The following is a 15,368-nucleotide window of genomic DNA, read 5'->3' on the forward strand; positions in this document are numbered from 1 at the left end:
TTAGGGAGACATCTAGCTGACTAGTCTACTAAAAAAAGAAGAAAAAGACAATATCTGAGAGTGCACTCAAATTAATGTAGTGTTTTTGTGTGTCATTTTGTAGATTTTGTATGTGTCTATTATTGTCCTTTTTAGAAAGACTGAGAGAAGCTTTAACCAAACTTACTAGAATGACCTCTTACTCCTATGAGGGACAATTAATACGGAAATATAAGTTCATAACCCAATATGCTCTGGATATCTGGAAGAAACTTTAATATTCCATTAGGACCTGAATATAGAGAGTTTTTTAAAAAATGGCTACAGAAATGTTTTATAATATGAATGAGTAACAAGCTTCTGAGAGAGAATGCCATAAAAAAATATGGCAGCCCTAGAGGCCACTCTGAGAGAGGCTAATATAAATTGGCACTCCCCCCCTCCCAACAGGAGGAGATGATCCAGTACAGTCTACTTTAAATGTGGTCCAGAAGGACATTTCCAGTGAAAATGTACCTGGACAAAAGAACCCCCAAAGCCTTGTCACATTTACAGGGGAGAACACTGGAGGTCTGGCTGCTCCCAGTGATGAAGGTCTCTGGGTCTAAACTCCTCACAATGGCTCAGCAACAGGGTTGAGGGGACACAAGACATTGTCATTTACTTCCCATTCTTTGGACTGACATGTCTGAACTGGAACCTTAGGTGATTTTAAATTTGGAGGGAATGCCTTTAAATTTCCTCCTCAACACAGGAGCTAGTTATACAGTCATTCACTCAAACCCTGGATTCCTCTCTATCCACCAAGTAATTATAAAGGGTGTATCAGGAAAGCCTCTAACCAGATACTTCTCTCTGCCTCTCAGTTGTGAATGGGATGACTTCCTTTTGACACACACCTTATTAATCAAGCCAAAAATCCCAATTCCACTGTTGGGGAGAGACATTTTGGCTCATATGCACACTACTATTCCCACAGCACCAGGGCAATTATTGTGTCTACGCTTAATGGAGATAGATGATGGTTCAGAAGTATGGACCACTCAAAGTGAAATAGGCTGAACAATTGATGCCACCCCTACTAAAATCCACTTTAAAGACCCTACAGCTTTCTCCACCAGTGACAAACTGTTCTAAGGCAAAAGCAACTGTTCTAAAGCAAAGCAAGGATTACAAACTAGCAGCTATCAATCTTCTATACTGTTTCTATGAATGGTGGATGCTTTCAGTAGACTTTATACATTTTTCCTAATGTTTTAATGATTAAATTTCCTTTTCAGCTTTTCAGTTTGGGATTAAAATCGAACCTAAAATAAAAACCTTTATCTACTGGGGACCCTTAGATAGGCCTCTGTGAGAAGACCCTGACTGCTGTCCCCTACCAGTGCCCCTTTCTAGCTCAAAGCAACGAAAGAGCGGTCATTGTCCTTTTTCTATAAAGGCAGTTAGAGTTACTTCTTCAGAGGGGCAATGAGACAGAAAGACCCATGGAACCCTCCATTATGACCTCCCTGAGACTTTAAAGGATGGAAAGAAGGAAAAGCAGAACTGACTAGAATAAGGACGGTATGAGGATTAGGGCATGGCCAGTCAGAACATTGCAGGCACAGCCAACCAGAATGCTGCTTCCTATACACTCAATTAGCATAGAGATTGAGCAATACCCCGGAAAAAATGAACAAACACCTGACACCACGTCACTTTTCTGGCACCCTCTCTTCAGATTTCTCCCAGACCTGGAGGCTCTACTATTTCCTACTTTTCTATCTCAGTAAACTCTCCCACTTTGCTCACTCTTGTTGTCCATGAAGTTTATTCTTTGGCTTCATGAATACTAATCCTCCCTCTGGCTAATGACCTAAGCCAGCAAGGTTGAGTGGGGGATTTCAGACCTACACAAATCTTCCATATCAATACCAGCCTTTTTTTTTAAAAAAAAGGGAAGTAAATTAAGACTTCCATTAAAAAAGAAACTCATTGTGCAACATATCACTTAGTCACAAATCTTGAAATAGAATTGTTGTCTTATCTGTCATTTCTCACCTTTAATTAGTAAATGAATATTGCTTTTTAATAGAAGTGAAAAATTGCCATATTAAGCATAATGAAAGTAAACTTCACTAACTCGGTAATTGTCACTTAAGAGCATAAAAGTTAGTGAGTTTTGTATGACCTCACATTTCTCTAAATAGCTCTTTAAATTATTAACTAAAATAATTGGAAAACATAATAATGAAAGCCATTTGGTTTTAACCCAAAACTTGTACTTTAATCACCAAGCTAATGACATAGCAAGAAAACAATCACATTACCACTTGAAGATTAACTTAGTTTACTGATAACAATAATCGCGCACTCTTATGTTAATTCCAGCAGAAAGTCTAAGAAATTCATTGATGAAACAAGCACATAAGAGAGAGTGCTAATGCATAGGACAGCTAGAAGAACGGCAAATGAACCTCTCATCTAAACTTCAAGCTAATAAAACAATAGAGAATAGGGAGCCATTGTGAAAAATGTTAAAAGATTATTAATAAGATTGTTGATACTTTATGGATTTTATACTTGTACAGCTGAAAGAATAAAGGAAATGAGAGTTTCAAAATATGCTTGAATTAAGAAATACTACATTGTAACATTTATTGGCAGTTCAGGTGGCACACCTGAACTGTTTTATAACTAAATTTTTCATCCATCTCTGCTGTCTCTGGTTTCCAAAACATGAAATCATCCCACTGGAACACATCCATGGCCCTTGTGCTCATGCTCGTTGTCAGTCTCCTCAGGCAGGTGCTAGGTAAGCTTTCCAGGACAGCCTCTTTCTGTCCATTTTGAGTTCTTTACTTGATACTGCAGAACAAGGGGGTAGATGCATCTTTGTTGTTTATATCTCTCTGGCTTCTCTTAGTTCAAGCCTGGAATTTACCAATGCCTGGGGCTGTGGGAAGCATGGGGCAGTGGGAAGGATTTAGGCACTGTAGACACCATTAAAGTATCTAAAAAATGCTATGTGTAGAGTGTTGAAAAGAGGTCACTGTAGTGGGAACCCACCAGGTACTTGGAGTTGAAAAATTAGATCTTGTCAATGATGAAGTCTAAGAGTTTAAGCAAGAAGGTTCTCTAGAATACCTAGCTTTCTAATTTGGGTGCCATGGTAGAAGAAAACACTTGAGGAAAAGTGACAATGGTTAAACTGGGCATGCTTAGATAGAAACTCTTGTGATATGTAACCTGCAGGTAGGAAAGACGTCTAGAATTTGACTCAATGTGTCTTATTTGGGGCAGAAATCCAGTCTTCTTTCTCTTCCCTGTCACCATTCAAAATAAAATCTACTTTATGAAATACTAAGTAGTTGATTAAAAAAAAGAGGAGTTAGAGTAGCCACAGGACTCTGGGCAGTCAGTGTTCAGCTGTATAAGGTTCAGCTGAGTCTACCCTTCCCTCTATGCAGGATCCATTCATTGACTGTCTACCTGCGTCTCTTTTACTAAATAAGAGTAAGAAAATGGGAACAAAGGCATTCAAAACTTAATTTACATAACAGTAGTGTAGTTACAATCCACAATAACCTATTACATATTTTATGAATAACTATAAAAAAGGACCCAGAGTATCCAAACACAAGGTAATTTAAGATAATTTAAGGTAAGAGGAAAATTAATTATTCTGATGTATGGCCTAATTGTCACGTGGTACCCCATAAAGATATACAATTAAAATTCTAAAAATTAATTATAAAACACATGCTACTTGATTAGTCTATGTTAATTATATAAAGTAATGGATTTCATTATGACGTTTTCATACTTGCACATAACATACTTTGATCATATTCACTTCCTTTATTACCAATTTTCTCCCACTATCCCTCTTCCTTTTCCCTTTCTACATTAAAAATTCTCCCCATTTTGCTTTCATGTTCTTTTCCTCTCTAAGTTCCACATATGAGAGAAAAACATGATATTTGTCTTTTCAATTCTGGATTACTTCTTTTCGCATTATATCTCTAGCTCCATTTTCCTGCAAAAAATACAACTTCATTCTTTATGGGTAAACCCAAATATATTGTGAATATACATTACATTTTCTTTATCTATTAACCTGTTGGTGGGCTTCAATAAAAAAATTTGGTGTAAATGTTGGGGATGTGGTTTGAGTGTGAGAATGCTTGCCTGTCAGGCTTGAAACTGAGTTCTACACCCCAAGAAAACCAAAAATAATAATAATGCTAAAACAATTTATAGGTTTTCACAACAAAATCTACATGTTACTCTTAAGGGTGCCTCTCATTTACCTTCATTCTCACCCATTTTCTAATGAGCTTCTCTGCTTCCTTGCTGTTTTCAGTTCAGGCACTGCATAGAAATGACCACAAAGACAGAAAGCCTTCATTTGTAACATTCCCTTTTCCTCTGCATTGTGGCTCAGAACTTTTCAAAGTGTTAGTTTCCTTGTTATGACATGGAGCTAGTATCACATTCCCAACAGGAAAGTTAGAGAATTACATGACTTTGTAACACTAAACTCCCTCCGTTCAGTGTTCAACATCAGTGTTTTTCAGAGCTCCTCGGTTAAAGAAACAGTAAAAGACTTGAGAATGCTGCCATAGTCAAGAAAAATGTCAAGTGCAGCAAGGGTAGCCCAGCATAAATTAGTCAACAAATCCTGGTGAATTAAAAAGAGAAAAATGTCTCAAGTCAAAGAGATTGTGCGCATAGAAGTTGACAGGTATGGGCCCATACCACGTGTGATGTCTCCAAAGCAGATGCAATGACAAGGGCTGATCTGCAGGCAGTTTGTTTAGGAGGTGATTCTGAGAAACCAAATGAAAGGGTGGAAGCATGAAGCCTCAAGCAACAGAGGATGTGCTGAAGAGCAAGCTACTACTGACAGTAACTGGGACTCAGGCCCACTGGGGACTTTCTGAGGTACCTTTAGAGGACTCATTTAGACAGTGGTTTAGCATCACCTACAGCCTCTCATTATAATAAATGTGCCCTCAAGGTTGTTTTTTTTTTTCATTTTTCTTTTATTATTCATATGTGCACACAAGGCTTGGTTCATTTCTCCTTCCTGCCCCCACCCCCTCCCTTACCACCACTCTGCCCCCTCCCTCTCCCCCCCCTCAATACCCAGCAGAAACTATTTTGTCCTTATTTCTAAATTTGTTGTAGAGACAGTATAAGCAATAATAGGAAGGAACAAGGGTTTTTGCTGGTTGAGATAAGGATAGCTATACAGGGCATTGACTCACATTGATTTCCTGTGCGTGGGTGTTACCTTCTAGGTTAATTCTTTTTGATCTAACCTTTTCTCTAGTACCTGTTCCCCTTTTCCTATTGGCCTCAGTTGCTTTAGGTATCTGCTTTAGTTTCTCTGCGTTAAGGGCAACAAATGCTAGCTAGGTTTTAGGTGTCTTACCTATCCTCACCCCTCCCTTGTGTGCTCTCGCTTTTATCATGTGCTCATAGTCCAATCCCATTGTTGTGTTTGCCCTTGATCTAATGTCCACATATGAGGGAGAACATACGATTTTTGGTTTTTTGAGCCAGGCTAACCTCACTCAGAATGATGTTCTCCAATTCCATCCGTTTACCAGTGAACGATAACATTTCGTTCTTCTTCATGGCTATATAAAATTCCATTGTGTATAGATACCACATTTTCTTAATACATTCGTCAGTGCTGGGGCATCTTGGCTGTTTCCATAACTTGGCTATTGTGAGTAGTGCCGCAATAAACATGGATGTGCAGGTGCCTGTGGAGTAACAGTCTTTTGGGTATATCCCCAAGAGTGGTATTGCTGGATCAAATGGTAGATTGATGTCCAGCTTTTTAAGTAGCCTCCAAATTTTTTTCCAGACTGGTTGTACTAGTCTACATTCCCACCAACAGTGTAAGAGGGTTCCTTTTTCCCCACATCCTCGCCAACACCTGTTGTTGGTGGTGTTGCTGATGATGGCTATTCTAACAGGGGTGAGGTGAAATCTTAGCGTGGTTTTAATTTGCATTTCCTTTATTGCTAGAGATGGTGAGCATTTTTTCATGTGTTTTCTGGCCATTTGAATTTCTTCTTTTGAGAAAGTTCTGTTTAGTTCACGTGCCCATTTCTTTATTGGTTCATTAGTTTTGGGAGAATTTAGTTTTTTAAGTTCCCTGTATATCCTGGTTATCAGTCCTTTGTCTGATGTATAGTTGGCAAATATTTTCTCCCACTCTGTGGGTGTTCTCTTCAGTTTAGAGACCATTTCTCTTGATGAACAGAAGCCTTTTAGTTTTATGAGGTCCCATTTATCTATGCTATCTCTTAGTTGCTGTGCTGCTGGGGTTTCATTGAGAAAGTTCTTGCCTATACCTACTAAGTCCAGAGTATTTCCTACTCTTTCCTGTATCACCTTTAGAGTTTGTGGTCTGATATTAAGATCCTTGATCCATTTTGAGTTAATCTTGGTATAGGGTGATATACATGGATCTAGTTTCAGTTTTTTGCAGACTGCTAACCAGTTTTTGTTGAAGAGGCTGTTATTTCTCCATCGTATATTTTTAGCTCCTTTGTCAAAGACAAGTTGGTTATAGTTGTGTGGCCTCATATCTGGGTCCTTTATTCTGTTCCACTGGTCTTCATGTCTGTTTTTGTGCCAGTACCATGCTGTTTTTATTGTTATTGCTTTGTAATATAGTTTGAAGTCAGGTATTGTGATACCTCCTGCATTGTTCTTTTGACTGAGTATTGCCTTGGCTATTCGTGGCCTCTTGTGTTTCCATATAAATTTCACAGTAGATTTTTCAATGTCTTTAATGAATGTCATTGGAATTTTGATGGGAATTGCATTAAACATGTAGATTACTTTGGGGAGTATCGACATTTTTACTATGTTGATTCTACCAATCCATGAGCATGGGAGATCTCTCCACTTTCTATAGTCTTCCTCAATCTCTTTCTTCAGAAGTGTATAGTTTTCCTTGTAGAGGTCTTTCACATCTTTTGTTAGGTTTACACCTAGGTATTTGATTTTTTTTGAAGCTATTGTAATTGGAATTGTTTTCGTATTATCTTTCTCAATTTGTTCATTGTTAGTGTATAGAAAGGCTACTTATTTTTGTAAGTTGATTTTGTATCCTGCTACATTGCTGAATCTGTTTATGGTGTCTAGGATTTTTTGGATAGAGTTTATTGGGTCTTTGAGGTATAGGATCATGCAAAGACAATTTTTAAATAGCTTTTGTTGTTTCCATATACTTAGATAATTTGCAAATCCTGGGATTCCTACTGAGTACTTCTATTGCTGCCCTTAGAAATAGGATCTGCTTCTCCAGGTGAGACTTCCTGTATCTCTAGGTGAGTCCTGTGAGGGAGAAGTGAGACTGCCTGAGACAACTCTTGTGTAGGGAGCAGTTAATAAGCTCTCAGTTGCAGTGTTGTTCCTTCCATCCTTGGACACCTGCCATTCACCTTCCTCTTTCCCTTCTCATAGTTGCCCTATGTTTGCCCTTTGTGTTATTTCCAGGGTTTACAATTTTACTTAAATGATCAGAGAGAGATGAGTCTACACTGTGTTAAATGGACCCCTTCCTTACAATCTACATGACTCCTTCATCCATTCCTTCTATTAACATTTACAAGACTGTGTGAATTGGGCAAGACATAGGGAATTTCCTAAAATGGCAAACTTCTATCTGGTGTGGGGAGATGGATAATAACAAATAATCAAATAGGTTTTAATTCTATAATGAGTGCTATCCTTAGTGTCCAAATAATAAATGGAAGTTAAGCTAAACCCTCATTGGATTTAACTAGTCCTTTCAATTAAACTCCTAGACAACTCCTGTGCCCATGTCTCCTTTCTAATAGTCTTCCACATCTCTTGCCCTTTTCATCTCTCATCTGAGTGAGACAATGACATGACTGGCTGGCCATCCTTCTCTTTAGGAATCCCTGAATCCCTATTTCATGATGCTTCAGAGTAGCTCTCTAAGATAATGATCAAGTCATAACTACCACCTGATGGAAACGAGTCAATAGGCCTATAGTAGTGCTTAAAAGGTATGCTCCACATTCCTTGGGTCAGTGCATTCATTCCATGCTTTAGTATGATTCTGTGCTAGCCTCAGATATAATTTCAAATCCTTCTCTTCCTGCACACTTCAGTCAAGAAATACAAAATGCTAATAAGTCTTTCTTGAAAGCACTTTAGCATATTCACTGTTGATTCCATGGTGTATACTTGCCACTTTCCTGGAATGCTTCTCTATCTCTTCTACTTTTCCATCCAGAGAACAACATATATGTGATACAGCAGGGTACAAATGTCACCTCAAAGATACTATGATGTACTCTAATAGTCATTCATTTGCTTCATGTGTGCAAGAGAGAGAAAAACAAATAGAGGCTAAGTTGTTTTGTGGATGGGTTGATGAACCTGGTTTATGACACCTGTGGCCTTGGGATAGGACCATTGTTTTCACTCTTTCTCTGTTTACTCTGCAGAGATGGGCTCAACTCCTCTCATTTCCATTGTGGGATATGTTGAAGGTGGCATCCAGATACTCTGTCAGTCCTCTGGTTGTTTATCCCAGCCCATAGTGAAGTGGAAAGGACCAGAAGGACTTGAATTACCTGCAGACTCCAAAGTGAAGAAAGATGTACATGGTCTGTTTGATGTGGAGACTTCCCTGACAGTTCAAGATTTGGGGATCATACCATGTTCCATGCAACTCATTGACCAGAGTCCAGAAGTGAAATCTAGAATATTGATAGGAAGTGAGTAGAAAGGGGCAGATACATGTAACACTTTTGAGGAAAAGAGTCTTTGACTCAGGATTGTTTAGTATTGTTTAGACAGTTATCTAAACTCAATCCTAAGTTTTGAAAGTCAAAGTAAATGAGGGATAAAAAGAAAATCATAGACATTGATTAGGTGGAATCAGAATGGCTTACCACTCTTAGGATTCGATTTACATATTTTTTTCACCATAAGTTCCCATGGGAGCTGTTTGGGATGGAAAAAGCAGAAAGGTGGGGGGGGGGTGAAAGAAGAGGGTGATGGGTGGGAATATAATCTAAGTATATTATGTGCATGTATGAAAATGTAACAAAGAAATCAATTAAAATGGTTTTTAAAAGGAGGGAGAGGAATAAGAAAGATAAGACAAAGTTAACAGAGGTGGTAAATATGATCAAAGTACATTATACACATGTATAGAGATACACAGTGAACACTTTTTATAATTAATATACACTAAAAATATCACTCCATGGGACACATCTCCAAACTTAATATGTACAAAACTTAATAAAACTAAATTTAACTTAAAAATATATTTCTTACTTATTTTTATAAAAAGTCATTAGTCTATAAAACAGAATAGAATAAAAATATAATTTGAGGAATGATTTTGAAAGTAATAGAACAATTAACGCTAACTGAACTATTCCAGTAATTACAATCAATGTGGAAAAGCTTAATTTGCCCGTTAAAACACAAAATTGTCAGAGTGGATGAAAATTACTAATTGTTTCATTCATAAGACAAAAGGTAAAACATTTGAACTATTTATTGAATCATAAAATGGAAATAAATATTTGAGACAAATATTATTCAAAGAAAAACCATAAGAGATATTTTAGTGCCACAAAAAGTTTTAAGAAAAATTTCTATGAATAGAATTATTTCATAAATATAAAAAGTTTATTCACCAGGGAAAGGTAAACATTTAAAATGTAAGTGAATCTCAGATATTTAACACATATAAAACGAACATCCATGGAAATAGAAGGAAAATTGGCAAATTTTGTGTTCCAAAAGTGATTAGGAAAACATAAAATTAGTAAAGTAGGGACAATTTGGATTGCATATGAATCAGCCTGAACTAATAATCATTAAAAGACTGTACCTCAAAAAAGATTTTTGCACTGTTGGGGATCAAACCCTGAGCCCTGTATATGCTAAGCATCCACTTTATCATGGAGTACACCCCAAGGCCCCAAAACATTAAAGCACAGAGGGAACATTTACAAAATTTCACCAGGTATAGGCACATAAAATAGTTTTCAGAGGCTGGTGGAGTGGCTCAAGTGGTAGAGTGCCTGCCTAGAAAGTGTGAGGTCCGGAGTTCAAACCTTAGTACTATGAAAAAAATGGTTTTCAGCAATTTTCCAGTATATACTGACATTGAGACGATGCTCTCTAATTACAATTAGTAAAAATAAGTTAAATTGCAATAAAATTATTATGTGTTTGTAAAAATTTAAATGTACTTATAAAAGAGGATCATCATCACAAAAGTAATTAGAAAACTCTAAGAACTAAATGGTAATTCAATTGCATTTATAATGTGTACAGCTAAAGTAGTTTTCTGAGCCAAAATTATATTCTTAAATGTTCATATTAGAAATGAAAAGGCTGAATTTTTATCTTTTAGGTTTTGATGTTTATCCCAGAACAAACTGTAAAAGAACAGAAAGATGGAAGTGATAAGGAGAATGATTTACAGAAACAAAAGGACAGTGCAGATTAACAGTTAAAATAAAATGTCTCGAAGTATTGTTCATTAACTAGCATAGAAAATAACTTGGAAGAGGTAAAACTAAATGCAGAGATACAGCAGAGAATACACTGGTCAGGTTACACAAGTGCATACCACTGACCTACAACCCCACCACAAGTAAAGAATTTTTGTGGCACAGAAGATGTTCAAGAATTTCCTAGACTCAGCCAAATAAGAAAAAAATGAGATTTTTTGGTTTAGTATCTATCAAGACACACTCTATGGCTGTGATGAAAGAGCCTGTCACAATTATGGAAAAAGAGACAGACACATGGACCACTGGCACAGAACACATGTGCAAGCCTAAACAGAAACTTGATGTGGACAGATTGACACAGTGTGTAAGTCCATTAATAAATGATGCTGGCACAGTTGTTCATTTAGGAGAGAATGAAATAGATCCTCTATCTTATTTAGATAGAAAAAGAAAATCCAGGTAGTTCAAGTCTTACTCAGAAATCCAAAGGATTTTATTTCTTTGCTTTTTGTTTGTTGCAACAGGGTCTGGCCATTTAGCTTAGGCTGGCCTTGAACTTACAATCCTTCTGAGTGCTGAGGGGTGGCCAGAAATGCAAACTTTTAACATATAAAAGAAATTATAGAAAAATATTTTGGGATGCAAGAGGTTTCCATAAATCTCAATCGAATGACCATTGTGGTTAAACACACATTAAGAGTTCTCACACTGTTTTTCAGAGGCATTTTTCCAGACTTCACACAGTTTAGTGACTTTTATTATACTGGAGACCTGCATTGCTGCCTTTGCTGTAGTTATTTATATCAATAGGAAGAGGATTCCATTCTCCAAATCCTTAGGTAAGTGAGGGAGGGAGGAAGAAAGGAAGGTGACAGCTTTGGGCTCAAGAGTTGCATGATCTTGACCACAGAGATTAGTTCTCATCCTCCTCTGTGTATTACCAGGCTTTTCCTGCGTCTTCCAGATGTAAGGAAAGAATGATTTTTCAGAAGCTACAAGGCTGATAAATATTTCTGAGGATGACACCAAGTCTTCTTAAAAAAGAGTTCACTATATTTGAAAAGAATGTGTATGTGTAGGTGCGTAGAAGTTAAAGTGGACAAGATGAGGTAATATTCAGCCTCAAGAATAGTTTTCATCCCCAAGAGTCAATTTTCTCCTTTTTGGAGACTATATTCCCCTCTGAGGGTGCATGCCATAATCCCACCTCCCCAACTCAGTCTACTTCTCCCTGATATCCTCCATTACTACAACCACAAGATTCGAGAGGTCCATCCATCTCTGCAGTGTGAATGATTCTCATATTTTGTTTGATTCCAGATAGAATTGCTCAGTACAGGGACTGGGAATTTGGCACAGGAGAGTTCTAGGAGAAACCCTGTCATTCAGACTCCCAGCTTGTCCCACCTCAGTTGTGAGGCATGTTTGTGTTTGTAGCTTATACATTACTATGTTGAACCCTAAATGCTCTGTTTGTGTTTCAGGGAATATTTGGAAAAAAAGTGTAAGTATCTTATGTTTTAACCCTTCCACACACAGTTCTCCTGAGGCCTAGGTGGTTTGGCCATATGTTCCCAACTGTGTTTAACTCTGGACAGAAAGGTTGAGACATGACAGCAGTTGGTTTGCTTTCACCATTTGTTAATAAGAAAGCAATCCTTAGACATTTAGGAGTGTTTGTAAAAGATAAGATTTCTATGATCTAAAGAGAAACCAAAGTATTTTGGCTTTAGGATGGGAATTTAGGTATGGAAATATTCTACAGCTGTCTATAAATTTTGCCTATTGTTACATTTCATGCAGTAGAACAGTAGATTTGGTGAGAACTCTGAGGGCATGTGGACCCAGAATGCTGAGGAACCTATGGGGTATCTTCCCCTCTCCCTTGATTAGTTGAGCCTTTATCCAGGCTTGAATCACTACTGAATATTCTGCTTTCTCTTTCAGAGAAAATCAAGGAAAATCTCAGTAAGAGCACTGTCACTTGCAGAACCTTCCTCTCACTTACTTCTGGTGGCCCTATTCTGTGATTTGCTTCTCTTCTGTTTTTGGTTTCAGATTGGAAAGAGTATCACAGGCAGGAAAGTAAGTAAAGCCATTCCTCCTCACCCTCCATTTATCTCTTCCTTTTATATCCCTGGGTTTATGAACTCACCTGAGGCCTATGGATCCCTAAAATGGCAACCTTGTGATGGGCTTCAAAGTTGTTGAGACTCTGAAATTTTCAGTAAATACTGGGTGAGGCGTTTTGAAAAGAGGTCTTACTGGTCTCAGCAGATTTCTGGTGAATCTGGGTCCCCAAAAGTGCAGTCACCTTGGTCTCTCTCCTCTCCCTGTCTCCTGCTCTCCACATAAGTAATGACATGCCTGCTCTGTCTGCTTGTTTTCAGAATGGACAGAGCCTGCAAACATGCAAGTACCAAGGGATGACAGGGTGGCAGTGGAACAGAGCCTTGGATGGGCATAGGAGAGGGAGCTGATGAGTGACAGATATGGGGTTTCTGAGTGATATTGAAGGCCACATGATCTGCATATGATGAATCTGTGATTCACCCCATGGTGCACCTCACCACAGACATAATTCTCAGTCCAGATCTAGTATGCAAGATCAGTCAGGGTGGAGATCACAGACAAAGTTATAGGAAATTAAAGGCACTAGTGACTAGATAGGGTGCTGAACTGATGGAAAATTAAGTAAAGTGGACAGGAATGGATAGATGGGAAGAAATTGAATAGTCCTTTGAGGTATTACAAAACAAATAATGAATGTATATTTAGGGAGCATGGTGGGGTTAGGGTGATACACAAGCATGACCTCCCAGACTTTAAGTGTTAACGAGGCTCCAGGTTGTACTACAGTTGAGGAAAGGATCTGGAAAGATAGTTTGTAATGGACACATCTCCTAGACCTCACCTAATACCATCCTGAGTATGTTCTAGAAGGCAGAGTAACCTCTGGGCCTAGTTCAAGTTCCTGTCCCTCACAGTAACATATTCCCTTTCTCCTTTCCCTAATGTGACTAGTGAAGTCGAAGCTGGCCCCAGAGACAGCTCCACTCCAGCTCCACATTTCTGATGTGAAAACTGTATCTTATAAGGATATTCCTCAGTGTGTTTCCTACTTGAAGAAGAGACCTTTGAGAATGTGTGGTGGCTTCTCGGGGTTTCTGAGTAGGGAAGCATACCTGGTAAGTGATGGTTGGACACAGTAAAATGTCATGCGGGGAAGTGTGTGAGGATAAGCACAGATAGGAAGAAGCAGTATGTGAATTTGAATCCAATCAATGGGTACTGGATCCCTGGACAAGAAACAGAAAATTAGTATTTTGTAAACAATCCCAACAGAATCCGTCTCTCCCTAAGTGTCAATCCCACACAAGTAGGTGTCTTCCTGGACTATGAGGTGGGACACTCTCACTCTTTAATACAGATGATCAGTCAGTCATTTACACTCTGACACATCAGTCTGAAGGGTTACTCAGGCCCTACATCCAGCGTAATGCATATGAGGTGAAAAATGTAGCTCCCATTGTCATATGTCCAGTGTCTCAGAGAAATAAGCTTTTTTTCAAATTGTCTCCAGACCCTCCCACATGGAAAATCAAACCTTCTATCAAAACATCCATTCCTTTCATCTGCAGGAATATGTCCCAAAAGAGTCACACTTCACACTCTCCTTTAGGTACTAAGGTTTTTTTCCCAGACCCAGAACCCTGCACAGCTTACAGAGATAGGTTTTAGGAAAGAGGACTGGTCCATCCATGTCAGCGATCATGTCTTTCTTGAGGTGTATAGTGAAGATGTTAGACATTGGTTTTAGTTTGTGAAAACTCCATCCACCTAAGAGATCTTGGATGAGTCACAACTTCTCATACTCCTTCCTTGTTAGTTGGAGACAGTAAGAATCACAATGAAGTATAAAGAGAAAATGAATGTGAATTATGCTTGCATTTTTTCAATGGCATAGTGTTTGCCAACGGTGTATTCATAAAGTGCATTTACCCTAAATGACCTCTATCTCACATTAAAATAATTTTCAAATAACTTATGGTGTAAGTATTAAGCATTTATTTCTGTGCCAGGCAGAAGAATTCAAGAGGAGTGAGCATTTCCTAACTCATTCTATAAGATCCACATGAACAATACCAAAATAGCCAAAGACATTATAGAAATAGAAAACAGAACTATAGATTCATGTCCCCAAAGAACACGAATAGAACATTACTAAATGAAATTTGAGTAAATCATATTTAACAATATATTCACCAGTTACTGTGGTACACACCTGATTCCCAGCAGTTGGAAGACTGAGGCATGAAGATGATAAGTTTGAGGTCAGCCTAGACTCTACAGCAAGATTCTTTCTAAAAAAAAATAAGAAAGACAGAAAGGAAGGAAGGAAGGAAAACCCTATCTATTCAAGGACAATGAATTACTATTGAGTGTGATTTATCCTGTTAATACAGAATTGGAACAGTAATAATCAATATCAGGCAGTATAACTCATCACATTCACAAGAACCATGATACAAAGAACACTTGAATGGCTTTTAAGGTTATTGTATTGAGTGAAAAAAATAGTTATCTCAAATGATTATACATGGCATGGTCTTATTTATAAAATATTCTAAAAATGTACAGAAATGGAGAACAGATAAGTGGTTGACAAATGTTGGGAAAGTAAACGGTGGGTATCCACATAAAGAGGAATCATGAAGGAGTTCTTTTATGATGATGGATCCATATTTTGATTAAGATGATGGCTATGAACTATACAATAATAAAATTGCATAGAACTGTAATACTGTCTAAGTATTGTGCCAATGTTAATTTCCTGCTTTGAATAATGTACTACAATTATGT

Source organism: Castor canadensis, chromosome 16 (genome assembly GCF_047511655.1).
Source record: "Castor canadensis chromosome 16, mCasCan1.hap1v2, whole genome shotgun sequence".
NCBI lineage: Eukaryota > Metazoa > Chordata > Mammalia > Rodentia > Castoridae > Castor > Castor canadensis.